The following is a 12,143-nucleotide window of genomic DNA, read 5'->3' as shown; positions in this document are numbered from 1 at the left end:
CAGGGCACTGCTGGTATGTGCCCCGTCCTTCCGTTACTTTATTTTTTAGGTCTCGACCTGACATGAGTAGCGCATGGCTCGTATACGACAACAGTGACATCATACTCACGCAGCTGCGATGGCCGAGTGGTTAAGGCGTTGGACTTGAAATCCAATGGGGTTTCCCTGCGTAGGTTTGAATCCTGCTTGCAGCGGCATGAGATTTTGCATGAACACCATTTGGTTTAGTTAAGTAAATGTTCACTTCTCATTACGCAATCCTCATCAAGTCACAGAGTTAAACTGCAAAAACTCAAACTAGATGTAAACATTGAGACAATTTCCACACTCAGGAAGTGTTTTAGAGAGCAGGTGGCTCGGAAGGGTTCGTAGTCTGGACCTGTCCTGCCTGATCTAGACAAGTCATGAAAAGAGTACTTTTTTTTATGAAGCGTGTCTTGTTTAAGCTTTTGGACTCTTTCTGAGTACACTTAAGGGCCCGTTGCCACCGCCGTAATATAGGGAAACGAGGATAGAAATGTGCAGTGATTGATTACTGCTCATCAGTGCCCTGTCACTCACTTTGAGTGATGCGTATTGCTATTTTTATTAATTGTCTGAAAGCATACAAAATAAGTGAGGACAACAGGGCACTGCTGGTATGTGCCCCGTCCTTCTGTTACTTTATTTTTTATGTCTCGGCCTGACGTGAGTAGTGCATGGCTCGTATACGACAACTGTGACATCATACTCACGCAGCTGCGATGGCCGAGTGGTTAAGGCGTTGGACTTGAAATCCAATGGGGTTTCCCCGCGTAGGTTCGAATCCTGCTTGCAGCGTCATGAGATTTTGCATGAACACCATTTGGTTTAGTTAAGTAAATGTTTACTTCTTGTTACGCAATCCTCATCAAGTCACAGAGTTAAACGGCAAAAACTCAAACTAGATGTAAACATTGAGACAATTTCCACACCCAGGAAGTGTTTTAGAGAGCAGGTGGCTCGGAAGAGTTCGTAGTCTGGACCTGTCCTGCATGATCTAGACAAGTCATGAAAAGAGTAATTATTTTTTTATGAAGCGTGTCTTGTTTAGGCTTTTGGACTCTTTCTTAGTACACTTAAGGGCCCGTTACCACCGCTGTAATATAGGGAAAAGAGGGTAGAAATGCGCAATGATTGATTACCACTCATCTGTGCCCTTTCACTCACTTTGAGTGATGCATGTTGCTATTTTTATTAATTGTATGAAAGCATGCAAAATAAGTGAGGACAACAGGGCACTGCTGGTACGTGCCCCGTCCTTCTGTTACTTTATTTTTTGGTCTCGGCCTGACATGAGCAGAGTATGGCTCGTATAGGACAACAGTGACATCATACTCATGCAGCTGCGATGGCCGAGTGGTTAAGGCGTTGGACTTGAAACCCAATGGGGTTTCCCTGCGCAGGTTCGAATCCTGCTTGCAGAGTAGTGTGATTTTGCATGAACACCATTTGGTTTAGTTAAGGAAATGTTCACTTCTTGTTCACAATCCTCATCAAGTCACAGAGTTAAATGGAAAAAACTCAAACTAGATGTAAACATTGAGACAATTTCCACACCCAGGAAGTGTTTTAGAGAGCTGGTGGCTCGGAAGGGTTTGTAGTCTGGACCTGTCCTGCCTGATCTAGACAAGTCATGAAAAGAGTACTTTTTTTTATGATGCATGTCTTGTTTAGGCTTTTGGACTCTTGCATAGTACACTTAAGGGCCTGTTACCACTGCCGTAATATAGGGAAAAGTGGGTAGAAACATGCAGTGATTGATTACCACTCATCTGTGCCCTTTCACTCACTTTGAGTGATGCATGTTGCTATTTTTATTAATTGTATGAAAGCATGCAAAATAAGCGAGGACAACAGGGCACTGCTGGTACGTGCCCCGTCCTTCCGTTACGTTTTTTTTTTGGTCTCCGCCTGACATGAGCAGAGCATGGCTCGTATACGACAACAGTGACATCACACTCATGCAGCTGCGATGGCCGAGTGGTTAAGGCGTTGGACTCGAAATCCAATGGGGTTTCCCTGCGCAGGTTCGAATCCTGCTTGCAGCGTAGTATGATTTTGCATGAACACCATTTGGTTTAGTTAAGGAAATGTTCACTTCTCGTTACGCAATCCTCATCAAGTCACAGAGTTAAACTGCAAAAACTCATACTAGATGTAAACATTGAGACAATTTCCACACTCAGGAAGTGTTTTAGAGAGCAGGTGGCTCGGAAGGGTTCGTAGTCTGGACCTGTCCTGCCTGATCTAGACAAGTTATGAAAAGAGTACTTTTTTTTATGAAGCGTGTCTTGTTTAAGCTTTTGGACTCTTTCTGAGTACACTTAAGGGCCCGTTGCCACCGCCGTAATATAGGGAAACGAGGATAGAAATGTGCAGTGATTGATTACCGCTCATCGGTGCCCTGTCACTCACTTTGAGTGATGCGTATTGCTATTTTTATTAATTGTATCAAAGCATGCAAAATAAGTGAGGACAACAGGGCACTGCTGGTACGTGCCCCGTCCTTCTGTTACTTTATTTTTTATGTCTCGGCCTGACGTGAGTAGTGCATGGCTCGTATACGACAACTGTGACATCATATTCACGCAGCTGCGATGGCCGAGTGGTTAAGGCGTTGGACTTGAAATCCAATGGGGTTTCCCCGCGTAGGTTCGAATCCTGCTTGTAGCGTCATGAGATTTTGCATGAACACCATTTGGTTTGGTTAAGGAAATGTTCACTTCTCTTTACGCAATCCTCATCAAGTCACAGAGTTAAATGGCAAAAACTCAAACTAGATGTAAACATTGAGACAATTTCCACACCCAGGAAGTGTTTTAGAGAGCAGGTGGCTCGGAAGGGTTCGTAGTCTGGACCTGTCCTGCCTGATCTAGACAAGTCATGAAAAGAGTACTTTTTTTTATGAAGCGTGTCTTGTTTAAGCTTTTGGACTCTTTCTGAGTACACTTAAGGGCCCGTTGCCACCGCCGTAATATGCGGAAACGAGGCTAGAAATGTGCAGTGATTGATTACCGCTCATCGGTGCCCTGTCACTCACTTTGAGTGATGCGTATTGCTATTTTTATTAATTGTATGAAAGCATGCCAAATAAGTGAGGACAACAGGGCACTGCTGGTACGTGTCCCGTCCTTCTGTTACTCTATTTTTTATGTCTCGGCCTGACGTGAGTACTGCATGGCTCGTATACGACAACTGTGACGTCATACTCACGCAGCTGCGATGGCCGAGTGGTTAAGGCGTTGGACTTGAAATCCAATGTGGTTTCCCCGTGTAGGTTCGAATCCTGCTTGCAGCGTCATGAGATTTTGCATGAACACCATTTGGTTTAGTTAAGTAAATGTTTACTTCTTGTTACGCAATCCTCATCAAGTCACAGAGTTAAACGGCAAAAACTCAAACTAGATGTAAACATTGAAACAATTTCCACACCTAGGAAGTGTTTTAGAGAGCAGGTGGCTCGGAAGGGTTTGTAGTCTGGACCTATCCTGCCTGATCTAGACAAGTTACGAAATGAGTAATTTTTTTTATGAAGCGTGTCTTGTTTAGGCTTTTGGACTCTTTCTGAGTACACTTAAGGGCCCGTTGCCTCCGCCGTAATATATGGAAACGAGGGTAGAAATGTGCAGTGATTGATTACCGCTCATCGGTGCCCTGTCACTCACTTTGAGTGATGCGTATTGCTATTTTTATTAATTGTATGAAAGCATGCCAAATAAGTGAGGACAACAGGGCACTGCTGGTACCTGTCCCGTCCTTCTGTTACTTTATTTTTTATGTCTCGGCCTGACGTGAGTAGTGCATGGCTCGTATACGACAACTGTGACATCATACTCACGCAGCTGCGATGGCCGAGTGGTTAAGGCGTTGGACTTGAAATCCAATGGGGTTTCCCCGCGTAGGTTCGAATCCTGCTTGCAGCGTCATGAGATTTTGCATGAACACCATTTGGTTTAGTTAAGTAAATGTTTACTTCTTGTTACGCAATCCTCATCAAGTCACAGAGTTAAACGGCAAAAACTCAAACTAGATGTAAACATTGAAACAATTTCCACACCTAGGAAGTGTTTTAGAGAGCTGGTGGCTCGGAAGGGTTTGTAGTCTGGACCTGTCCTGCCTGATCTAGACAAGTCATGAAAAGAGTACTTTTTTTTATGAAGCGTGTCTTCTTTAAGCTTTTGGACTCTTTCTGAGTACACTTAAGGGCCCGTTGCCACTGCCGTAATATAGGGAAACGAGGATAGAAATGTGCAGTGATTGATTACCGCTCATCGGTGCCCTGTCACTCACTTTGAGTGATGCGTATTGCTATTTTTATTAATTGTATGAAAGTATGCGAAATAAGTGAGGACAACAGGGCACTGCTGGTATGTGCCCCGTCCTTCCGTTACTTTATTTTTTAGGTCTCGACCTGATATGAGTAGCGCAGGGCTCGTATACGACAACAGTGACATCATACTCACGCAGCTGCGATGGCCGAGTGGTTAAGGCGTTGGACTTGAAATCCAATGGGGTTTCCCCACGTAGGTTCGAAACCTGCTTGCAGCGGCATGAGATTTTGCATGAACACTATTTGGTTAAGTAAAGTTAATGTTCACTTCTCATTACGCAATCCTCATCAAGTCACAGAGTTAAACTGCAAAAACTCAAACTAGATGTAAACATTGAGACAATTTCCACACCCAGGAAGTGTTTTGGACTCTTTCTGAGTACACTTAGGGGCCCGTTGCCACCGCCGTAATATAGGGAAACGAGGATAGAAATGTGCAGTGATTGATTACCGCTCATCGGTGCCCTGTCACTCACTTTGAGTGATGCGTATTGCTATTTTTATTAATTGTATGAAAGCATGCAAAATAAGTGAGGACAACAGGGCACTGCTGGTACGTGCCCCGTCCTTCTGTTACTTTATTTTTTATGTCTCGGCCTGACGTGAGTAGTGCATGGCTCGTATACGACAACTGTGACATCATACTCACGCAGCTGCGATGGCCGAGTGGTTAAGGCGTTGGACTTGAAATCCAATGGGGTTTCCCCGCGTAAGTTTGAATTCTGCTTGCAGCGTCAAGAGATTTTGCCTGAACACCATTTGGTTTAGTTAACTAAATGTTTACTTCTTGTTACGCAATCCTCATCAAGTCACAGAGTTAAACGGCAAAAACTCAAACTAGATGTAAACATTGAGACAATTTCCACACCCAGGAAGTGTTTTAGAGAGCAGGTGCCTCGGAAGGGTTCGTAGTCTGGACCTGTCCTGCATGATCTAGACAAGTCATGAAAAGAGTAATTATTTTTTTATGAAGCGTGTCTTGTTTAGGCTTTTGGACTCTTTCTTAGTACACTTAAGGGCCCGTTACCACCGCCGTAATATAGGGAAAAGAGGGTAGAAATGCGCAATCATTGATTACCACTCATCTGTGCCTTTTCACTCACTTTGAGTGATGCATGTTGCTATTTTTATTAATTGTATGAAAGCATGCAAAATAAGTGAGGACAACAGGGCACTGCTGGTACGTGCCCCGTCCTTCCGTTACTTTATTTTTTAGGTCTCGACCTGACATGAGTAGCGCAGGGCTCGTATACGACAACAGTGACATCATACTCACGTAGCTGCGATGGCCGAGTGGTTAAGGCGTTGGACTTGAAATCCAATGGGGTTTCCCCACGTAGGTTCGAAACCTGCTTGCAGCGGCATGAGATTTTGCATGAACACTATTTGGTTAAGTAAAGTTAATGTTCACTTCTCATTACGCAATCCTCATCAAGTCACAGAGTTAAACTGCAAAAACTCAAACTAGATGTAAACATTGAGACAATTTCCACACCCAGGAAGTGTTTTAGAGAGCAGGTGGCTCGGAAGGGTTCGTAGTCTGGACCTGTCCTACCTGATCTAGACAAGTCATGAAAAGAGTACTTTTTTTATGAAGCGTGTCTTGTTTAAGCTTTTGGACTCTTTCTGAGTACACTTAAGGGCCCGTTGCCACCGCCGTAATATAGGGAAACGAGGATAGAAATGTGCAGTGATTGATTACCGCTCATCGGTGCCCTGTCACTCACTTTGAGTGATGCGTATTGCTATTTTTATTAATTGTATGAAAGCATGCAAAATAAGTGAGGACAACAGGGCACTGCTGGTACGTGCCCCGTCCTTCTGTTACTTTATTTTTTATGTCTCGGCCTGACGTGAGTAGTGCATGGCTAGTATACGACAACAGTGACATCATACTCATGCAGCTGCGATGGCCGAGTGGTTAAGGCGTTGGACTCGAAATCCAATGGGGTTTCCCTGCGCAGGTTCGAATCCTGCTTGCAGCGTAGTGTGATTTTGCATGAACACCATTTGGTTTAGTTAAGGAAATGTTCACTTCTTGTTCGCAATCCTCATCAAGTCACAGAGGTAAATGGAAAAAACTCAAACTAGATGTAAACATTGAGACAATTTCCACACCCAGGAAGTGTTTTAGAGAGCTGGTGGCTCGGAAGGGTTTGTAGTCTGGACCTGTCCTGCCTGATCTAGACAAGTCATGAAAAGAGTACTTTTTTTATGATGCATGTCTTGTTTAGGCTTTTGGACTCTTTCATAGTACACTTAAGGGCCTGTTACCACCGCCGTAATATAGGGAAAAGTGGGTAGAAACATGCAGTGATTCATTACCACTCATCTGTGCCCTTTCACTCACTTTGAGTGATGCATGTTGCTATTTTTATTAATTGTATGAAAGCATGCAAAATAAGCGAGGACAACAGGGCACTGCTGGTACGTGTCCCGTCCTTCCGTTACTTTATTTTTTTGGTCTCCGCCTGACATGAGCAGAGCATGGCTTGTATACGACAACAGCGACATCATACTCATGCAGCTGCGATGGCCGAGTGGTTAAGGTGTTGGACTCGAAATCCAATGGGGTTTCCCTGCGCAGGTTCGAATCCTGCTTGCAGCGTAGTATGATTTTGCATGAACACCATTTGGTTTAGTTAAGGAAATGTTCACTTTTCGTTACGCAATCCTCATAAAGTCACAGAGTTAAACTGCAAAAACTCATACTAGATGTAAACATTGAGACAATTTCCACACTCAGGAAGTGTTTTAGAGAGCAGGTGGCTCGGAAGGGTTCGTAGTCTGGACCTGTCCTGCCTGATCTAGACAAGTCATGAAAAGAGTACTTTTTTTATGAAGCGTGTCTTGTTTAAGCTTTTGGACTCTTTCTGAGTACACTTAAGGGCCCGTTGCCACCGCCGTAATATATAGAAACGGGGGTAGAAATGTGCAGTGATTGATTACCGCTCATCAGTGCCCTGTCACTCACTTTGAGTGATGCGTATTGCTATTTTATTAATTGTATGAAAGCATGCAAAATAAGTGAGGACAACAGGGCACTGCTGGTACGTGCCCCGTCCTTCTGTTACTTTATTTTTTGGTCTCGGCCTGACATGAGCAGAGTATGGCTCGTATACGACAACAGTGACATCATACTCATGCAGCTGCGATGGCCGAGTGGTTAAGGCGTTGGACTCGAAATCCAATGGGGTTTCCCTACGTAGGTTCGAATCCTGCTTGCAGCGTAGTGTGATTTTGCATGAACACCATTTGGTTTATTTAAGGAAATGTTCACTTCTTGTTCGCAATCCTCATCAAGTTACAGAGTTAAATGGAAAAAACTCAAACTAGATGTAAACATTGAGACAATTTCCACACCCAGGAAGTGTTTTAGAGAGCTGGTGGCTCAGAAGGGTTTGTAGTCTGGACCTGTCCTGCCTGATCTCGACAAGTCATGAAAGGAGTACTTTTTTTATGATGCATGTCTTGTTTAGGCTTTTGGACTCTTTCTTAGTACACTTAAGGGCCTGTTACCACCGCCGTAATATAGGGAAAAGTGGGTAGAAACATGCAGTGATTGATTACCACTCATCTGTGCCCTTTCACTCACTTTGAGTGATGCATGTTGCTATTTTTATTAATTGTATGAAAGCATGCAAAATAAGTGAGGACAACAGGGCACTGCTGGTACGTGTCCCGTCCTTCCGTTACTTTATTTTTTTGGTCTCCGCCTGACATGAGCAGAGCATGGCTCGTATACGACAACAGTGACTTCATACTCATGCAGCTGTGATGGCCGAGTGGTTAAGGCGTTGGACTCGAAATCCAATGGGGTTTCCCTGCGCAGGTTCGAATCCTGCTTGCAGCGTAGTGTGATTTTGCATGAACACCATTTGGTTTAGTTAAGGAAATGTTCACTTCTCGTTACGCAATCCTCATCAAGTCACAGAGTTAAATGGCAAAAACTCAAACTAGATGTAAACATTGAAACAAATTCCACACCTAGGAAGTGTTTTAGAGAGCAGGTGGCTCGGAAGGGTTTGTAGTCTGGACCTGTCCTACCTGATCTAGACAAGTCATGAAAAGAGTACTTTTTTTATGAAGCGTGTCTTGTTTAAGCTTTTGGACTCTTTCTGAGTACACTTAAGGGCCCGTTGCCACCGCCGTAATATAGGGAAACGAGGATAGAAATGTGCAGTGATTGATTACCGCTCATCGGTGCCCTGTCACTCACTTTGAGTGATGCGTATTGCTATTTTTATTAATTGTATGAAAGCATGCAAAATAAGTGAGGACAACAGGGCACTGCTGGTACGTGCCCCGTCCTTCTGTTACGTTATTTTTTATGTCTCGGCCTGACGTGAGTAGTGCATGGCTAGTATACGACAACAGTGACATCATACTCATGCAGCTGCGATGGCCGAGTGGTTAAGGCGTTGGACTCGAAATCCAATGGGGTTTCCCTGCGCAGGTTCGAATCCTGCTTGCAGCGTAGTGTGATTTTGCATGAACACCATTTGGTTTAGTTAAGGAAATGTCCACTTCTCGTTACGCAATCCTCATCAAGTCACAGAGTTAAATGGCAAAAACTCAAACTAGATGTAAACATTGAAACAATTTCCACACCTAGGAAGTGTTTTAGAGAGCAGGTGGCTCGGAAGGGTTTGTAGTTTGGACCTATCCTGCCTGATCTAGACAAGTTACGAAATGAGTAATTTTTTTTATGAAGCGTGTCTTGTTTAGGCTTTTGGACTCTTTCTGAGTACACTTAAGGGCCCGTTGCCACCGCCGTAATATATGGAAACGAGGGTAGAAATGTGCAGTGGTTGATTACCGCTCATCTGTGCCCTGTCACTCATTTTGAGTGATGCATATTGCTATTTTTATTAATTGTATGAAAGTATGCGAAATAAGTGAGGACAACAGGGCACTGCTGGTATGTGCCCCGTCCTTCCGTTACTTTATTTTTTAGGTCTCGACCTGACATGAGTCGCGCATGGCTCGTATACGACAACAGTGACATCATACTCACGCAGCTGCGATGGCCGAGTGGTTAAGGTGTTGGACTTGAAATCCAATGGGGTTTCCCTGCGTAGGTTTGAATCCTGCTTGCAGCGGCATGAGATTTTGCATGAACACCATTTGGTTTAGTTAAGTAAATGTTCACTTCTCATTACGCAATCCTCATCAAGTCACAGAGTTAAACTGCAAAAACTCAAACTAGATGTAAACATTGAGACAATTTCCACACTCAGGAAGTGTTTTAGAGAGCAGGTCGCTCGGAAGGGTTCGTAGTCTGGACCTGTCCTGCCTGATCTAGACAAGTCATGAAAAGAGTACTTTTTTTTATGAAGCGTGTCTTGTTTAAGCTTTTGGACTCTTTCTGAGTACACTTAAGGGCCCGTTGCCACCGACGTAATATAGGGAAACGAGGATAGAAATGTGCAGTGATTGATTACCGCTCATCGGTGCCCTGTCACTCACTTTGAGTGATGCGTATTGCTATTTTTATTAATTGTCTGAAAGCATGCAAAATAAGTGAGGACAACAGGGCACTGCTGGTACGTGTCCCGTCCTTCTGTTACTTTATTTTTTATGTCTCGGCCTGACGTGAGTAGTGCATGGCTCGTATACGACAACTGTGACATCACACTCACGCAGCTGCGATGGCCGAGTGGTTAAGGCGTTGGACTTGAAATCCAATGGGGTTTCCCCGCGTAGGTTCGAATCCTGCTTGCAGCGTCATGAGATTTTGCATGAACACCATTTGGTTTAGTTAAGTAAATGTTTACTTCTTGTTACGCAATCCTCATCAAGTCACAGAGTTAAACTGCAAAAACTCAAACTAGATGTAAACATTGAGACAATTTCCACACCCAGGAAGTGTTTTAGAGAGCAGGTGCCTCGGAAGAGTTCGTAGTCTGGACCTGTCCTGCATGATCTAGACAAGTCATGAAAAGAGTAATTATTTTTTTATGAAGCGTGTCTTGTTTAGGCTTTTGGACTCTTTCTTAGTAAACTTAAGGGCCCGTTACCACCGCTGTAATATAGGGAAAAGAGGGTAGAAATGCGCAATGATTGATTACCACTCATCTGTGCCCTTACACTCACTTTGAGTGATGCATGTTGCTATTTTTAATAATTGTATGAAAGCATGCAAAATAAGTGAGGACAACAGGGCACTGCTGGTACGTGCCCCGTCCTTCTGTTACTTTATTTTTTGGTCTCGGCCTGACATGAGCAGAGTATGGCTCGTATACGACAACAGTGACATCATACTCATGCAGCTGCGATGGCCGAGAGGTTAAGGCGTTGGACTCGAAATCCAATGGGGTTTCCCTGCGCAGGTTCGAATCCTGCTTGCAGCGTAGTGTGATTTTGCATGAACACCATTTGGTTTAGTTAAGGAAATGTTCACTTCTTGTTCGCAATCCTCATCAAGTCACAGAGGTAAATGGAAAAAACTCAAACTAGATGTAAACATTGAGACAATTTCCACACCCAGGAAGTGTTTTAGAGAGCTGGTGGCTCAGAAGGGTTTGTAGTCTGGACCTGTCCTGCCTGATCTAGACAAGTCATGAAAAGAGTACTTTTTTTTATGATGCATGTCTTGTTTAGGCTTTTGGACTCTTTCATAGTACACTTAAGGGCCTGTTACCACCGCCGTAATATGGGGAAAAGTGGGTAGAATCATGCAGTGATTCATTACCACTCATCTGTGCCCTTTCACTCACTTTGAGTGATGCATGTTGCTATTTTTATTAATTGTATGAAAGCATGCAAAATAAGCGAGGACAACAGGGCACTGCTGGTACGTGCCCCGTCCTTCCGTTACTTTATTTTTTTGGTCTCCGCCTGACATGAGCAGAGCATGGCTCGTATACGACAACAGCGACATCATACTCATGCAGCTGCGATGGCCGAGTGGTTAAGGCGTTGGACTCGAAATCCAATGGGGTTTCCCTGCGCAGGTTCGAATCCTGCTTGCAGCGTAGTATGATTTTGCATGAACACCATTTGGTTTAGTTAAGGAAATGTTCACTTCTCGTTACGCAATCCTCATAAAGTCACAGAGTTAAACTGCAAAAACTCATACTAGATGTAAACATTGAGACAATTTCCACACTCAGGAAGTGTTTTAGAGAGCAGGTGGCTCGGAAGGGTTCGTAGTCTGGACCTGTCCTGCCTGATCTAGACAAGTCATGAAAAGAGTACTTTTTTTATGAAGCGTGTCTTGTTTAAGCTTTTGGACTCTTTCTGAGTACACTTAAGGGCCCGTTGCCACCGCCGTAATATAGGGAAACGAGGATAGAAATGTGCAGTGATTGATTACCGCTCATCAGTGCCCTGTCACTCACTTTGAGTGATGCGTATTGCTATTTTATTAATTGTATGAAAGCATGCAAAATAAGTAAGGACAACAGGGCACTGCTGGTACGTGCCCCGTCCTTCTGTTACTTTATTTTTTATGTCTCGGCCTGACGTGAGTAGTGCATGGCTCGTATACGACAACTGTGACATCATACTCACGCAGCTGCGATGGCCGAGTGGTTAAGGCGTTGGACTTGAAATCCAATGGGGTTTCCCCGCGTAGGTTCGAATCCTGCTTGCAGCGTCATGAGATTTTGCATGAACACCATTTGGATAGTTAAGTAAATGTTTACTTCTTGTTACGCAATCCTCATCAAGTCACAGAGTTAAATGGCAAAAACTCAAACTAGATGTAAACATTGAGACAATTTCCACACCCAGGAAGTGTTTTAGAGAGCAGGTGGCTCGGAAGGGTTCGTAGTCTGGACCTGTCCTG

The 12,143-nt window shown here is 44.0% G+C and overlaps 16 non-coding genes across 16 annotated transcripts; all 16 read left to right on the top strand.

Annotated features, from left to right (window-relative positions):
* The first annotated feature begins 112 nt into the window (after nucleotides 1-112).
* On the top strand, nucleotides 113-194 carry TRNAS-UGA (transfer RNA serine (anticodon UGA)). Its single transcript has one exon. It is a non-coding gene; the product is annotated as a tRNA-Ser (tRNA).
* A 543-nt stretch (nucleotides 195-737) lies between these two features.
* Nucleotides 738-819, top strand: TRNAS-UGA (transfer RNA serine (anticodon UGA)). The gene has a single exon. It is a non-coding gene; the product is annotated as a tRNA-Ser (tRNA).
* Nucleotides 820-1,987: 1,168 nt separating this feature from the next.
* On the top strand, nucleotides 1,988-2,069 carry TRNAS-CGA (transfer RNA serine (anticodon CGA)). The gene has a single exon. It is a non-coding gene; the product is annotated as a tRNA-Ser (tRNA).
* Nucleotides 2,070-2,612: 543 nt separating this feature from the next.
* Nucleotides 2,613-2,694, top strand: TRNAS-UGA (transfer RNA serine (anticodon UGA)). Its single transcript has one exon. It is a non-coding gene; the product is annotated as a tRNA-Ser (tRNA).
* Nucleotides 2,695-3,862: 1,168 nt separating this feature from the next.
* Nucleotides 3,863-3,944, top strand: TRNAS-UGA (transfer RNA serine (anticodon UGA)). Its single transcript has one exon. It is a non-coding gene; the product is annotated as a tRNA-Ser (tRNA).
* Nucleotides 3,945-4,487: 543 nt separating this feature from the next.
* Nucleotides 4,488-4,569, top strand: TRNAS-UGA (transfer RNA serine (anticodon UGA)). Its single transcript has one exon. It is a non-coding gene; the product is annotated as a tRNA-Ser (tRNA).
* Nucleotides 4,570-5,630: 1,061 nt separating this feature from the next.
* On the top strand, nucleotides 5,631-5,712 carry TRNAS-UGA (transfer RNA serine (anticodon UGA)). Its single transcript has one exon. It is a non-coding gene; the product is annotated as a tRNA-Ser (tRNA).
* A 542-nt stretch (nucleotides 5,713-6,254) lies between these two features.
* TRNAS-CGA (transfer RNA serine (anticodon CGA)) lies at nucleotides 6,255-6,336 on the top strand. Its single transcript has one exon. It is a non-coding gene; the product is annotated as a tRNA-Ser (tRNA).
* A 541-nt stretch (nucleotides 6,337-6,877) lies between these two features.
* Nucleotides 6,878-6,959, top strand: TRNAS-CGA (transfer RNA serine (anticodon CGA)). The gene has a single exon. It is a non-coding gene; the product is annotated as a tRNA-Ser (tRNA).
* A 540-nt stretch (nucleotides 6,960-7,499) lies between these two features.
* TRNAS-CGA (transfer RNA serine (anticodon CGA)) lies at nucleotides 7,500-7,581 on the top strand. The gene has a single exon. It is a non-coding gene; the product is annotated as a tRNA-Ser (tRNA).
* A 541-nt stretch (nucleotides 7,582-8,122) lies between these two features.
* TRNAS-CGA (transfer RNA serine (anticodon CGA)) lies at nucleotides 8,123-8,204 on the top strand. Its single transcript has one exon. It is a non-coding gene; the product is annotated as a tRNA-Ser (tRNA).
* A 542-nt stretch (nucleotides 8,205-8,746) lies between these two features.
* TRNAS-CGA (transfer RNA serine (anticodon CGA)) lies at nucleotides 8,747-8,828 on the top strand. The gene has a single exon. It is a non-coding gene; the product is annotated as a tRNA-Ser (tRNA).
* Nucleotides 8,829-9,996: 1,168 nt separating this feature from the next.
* Nucleotides 9,997-10,078, top strand: TRNAS-UGA (transfer RNA serine (anticodon UGA)). Its single transcript has one exon. It is a non-coding gene; the product is annotated as a tRNA-Ser (tRNA).
* Nucleotides 10,079-10,622: 544 nt separating this feature from the next.
* Nucleotides 10,623-10,704, top strand: TRNAS-CGA (transfer RNA serine (anticodon CGA)). The gene has a single exon. It is a non-coding gene; the product is annotated as a tRNA-Ser (tRNA).
* A 542-nt stretch (nucleotides 10,705-11,246) lies between these two features.
* TRNAS-CGA (transfer RNA serine (anticodon CGA)) lies at nucleotides 11,247-11,328 on the top strand. The gene has a single exon. It is a non-coding gene; the product is annotated as a tRNA-Ser (tRNA).
* A 541-nt stretch (nucleotides 11,329-11,869) lies between these two features.
* On the top strand, nucleotides 11,870-11,951 carry TRNAS-UGA (transfer RNA serine (anticodon UGA)). Its single transcript has one exon. It is a non-coding gene; the product is annotated as a tRNA-Ser (tRNA).
* The last annotated feature ends 192 nt before the right edge of the window (nucleotides 11,952-12,143 follow it).

The sequence above is a fragment of the Lissotriton vulgaris genome, chromosome 11 (genome assembly GCF_964263255.1).
Source record: "Lissotriton vulgaris chromosome 11, aLisVul1.2, whole genome shotgun sequence".
Taxonomy (NCBI): domain Eukaryota; kingdom Metazoa; phylum Chordata; class Amphibia; order Caudata; family Salamandridae; genus Lissotriton; species Lissotriton vulgaris.
Note: the sequence above shows the minus strand (reverse complement) of the source record. Positions and strands in the feature narration are given on the sequence as shown.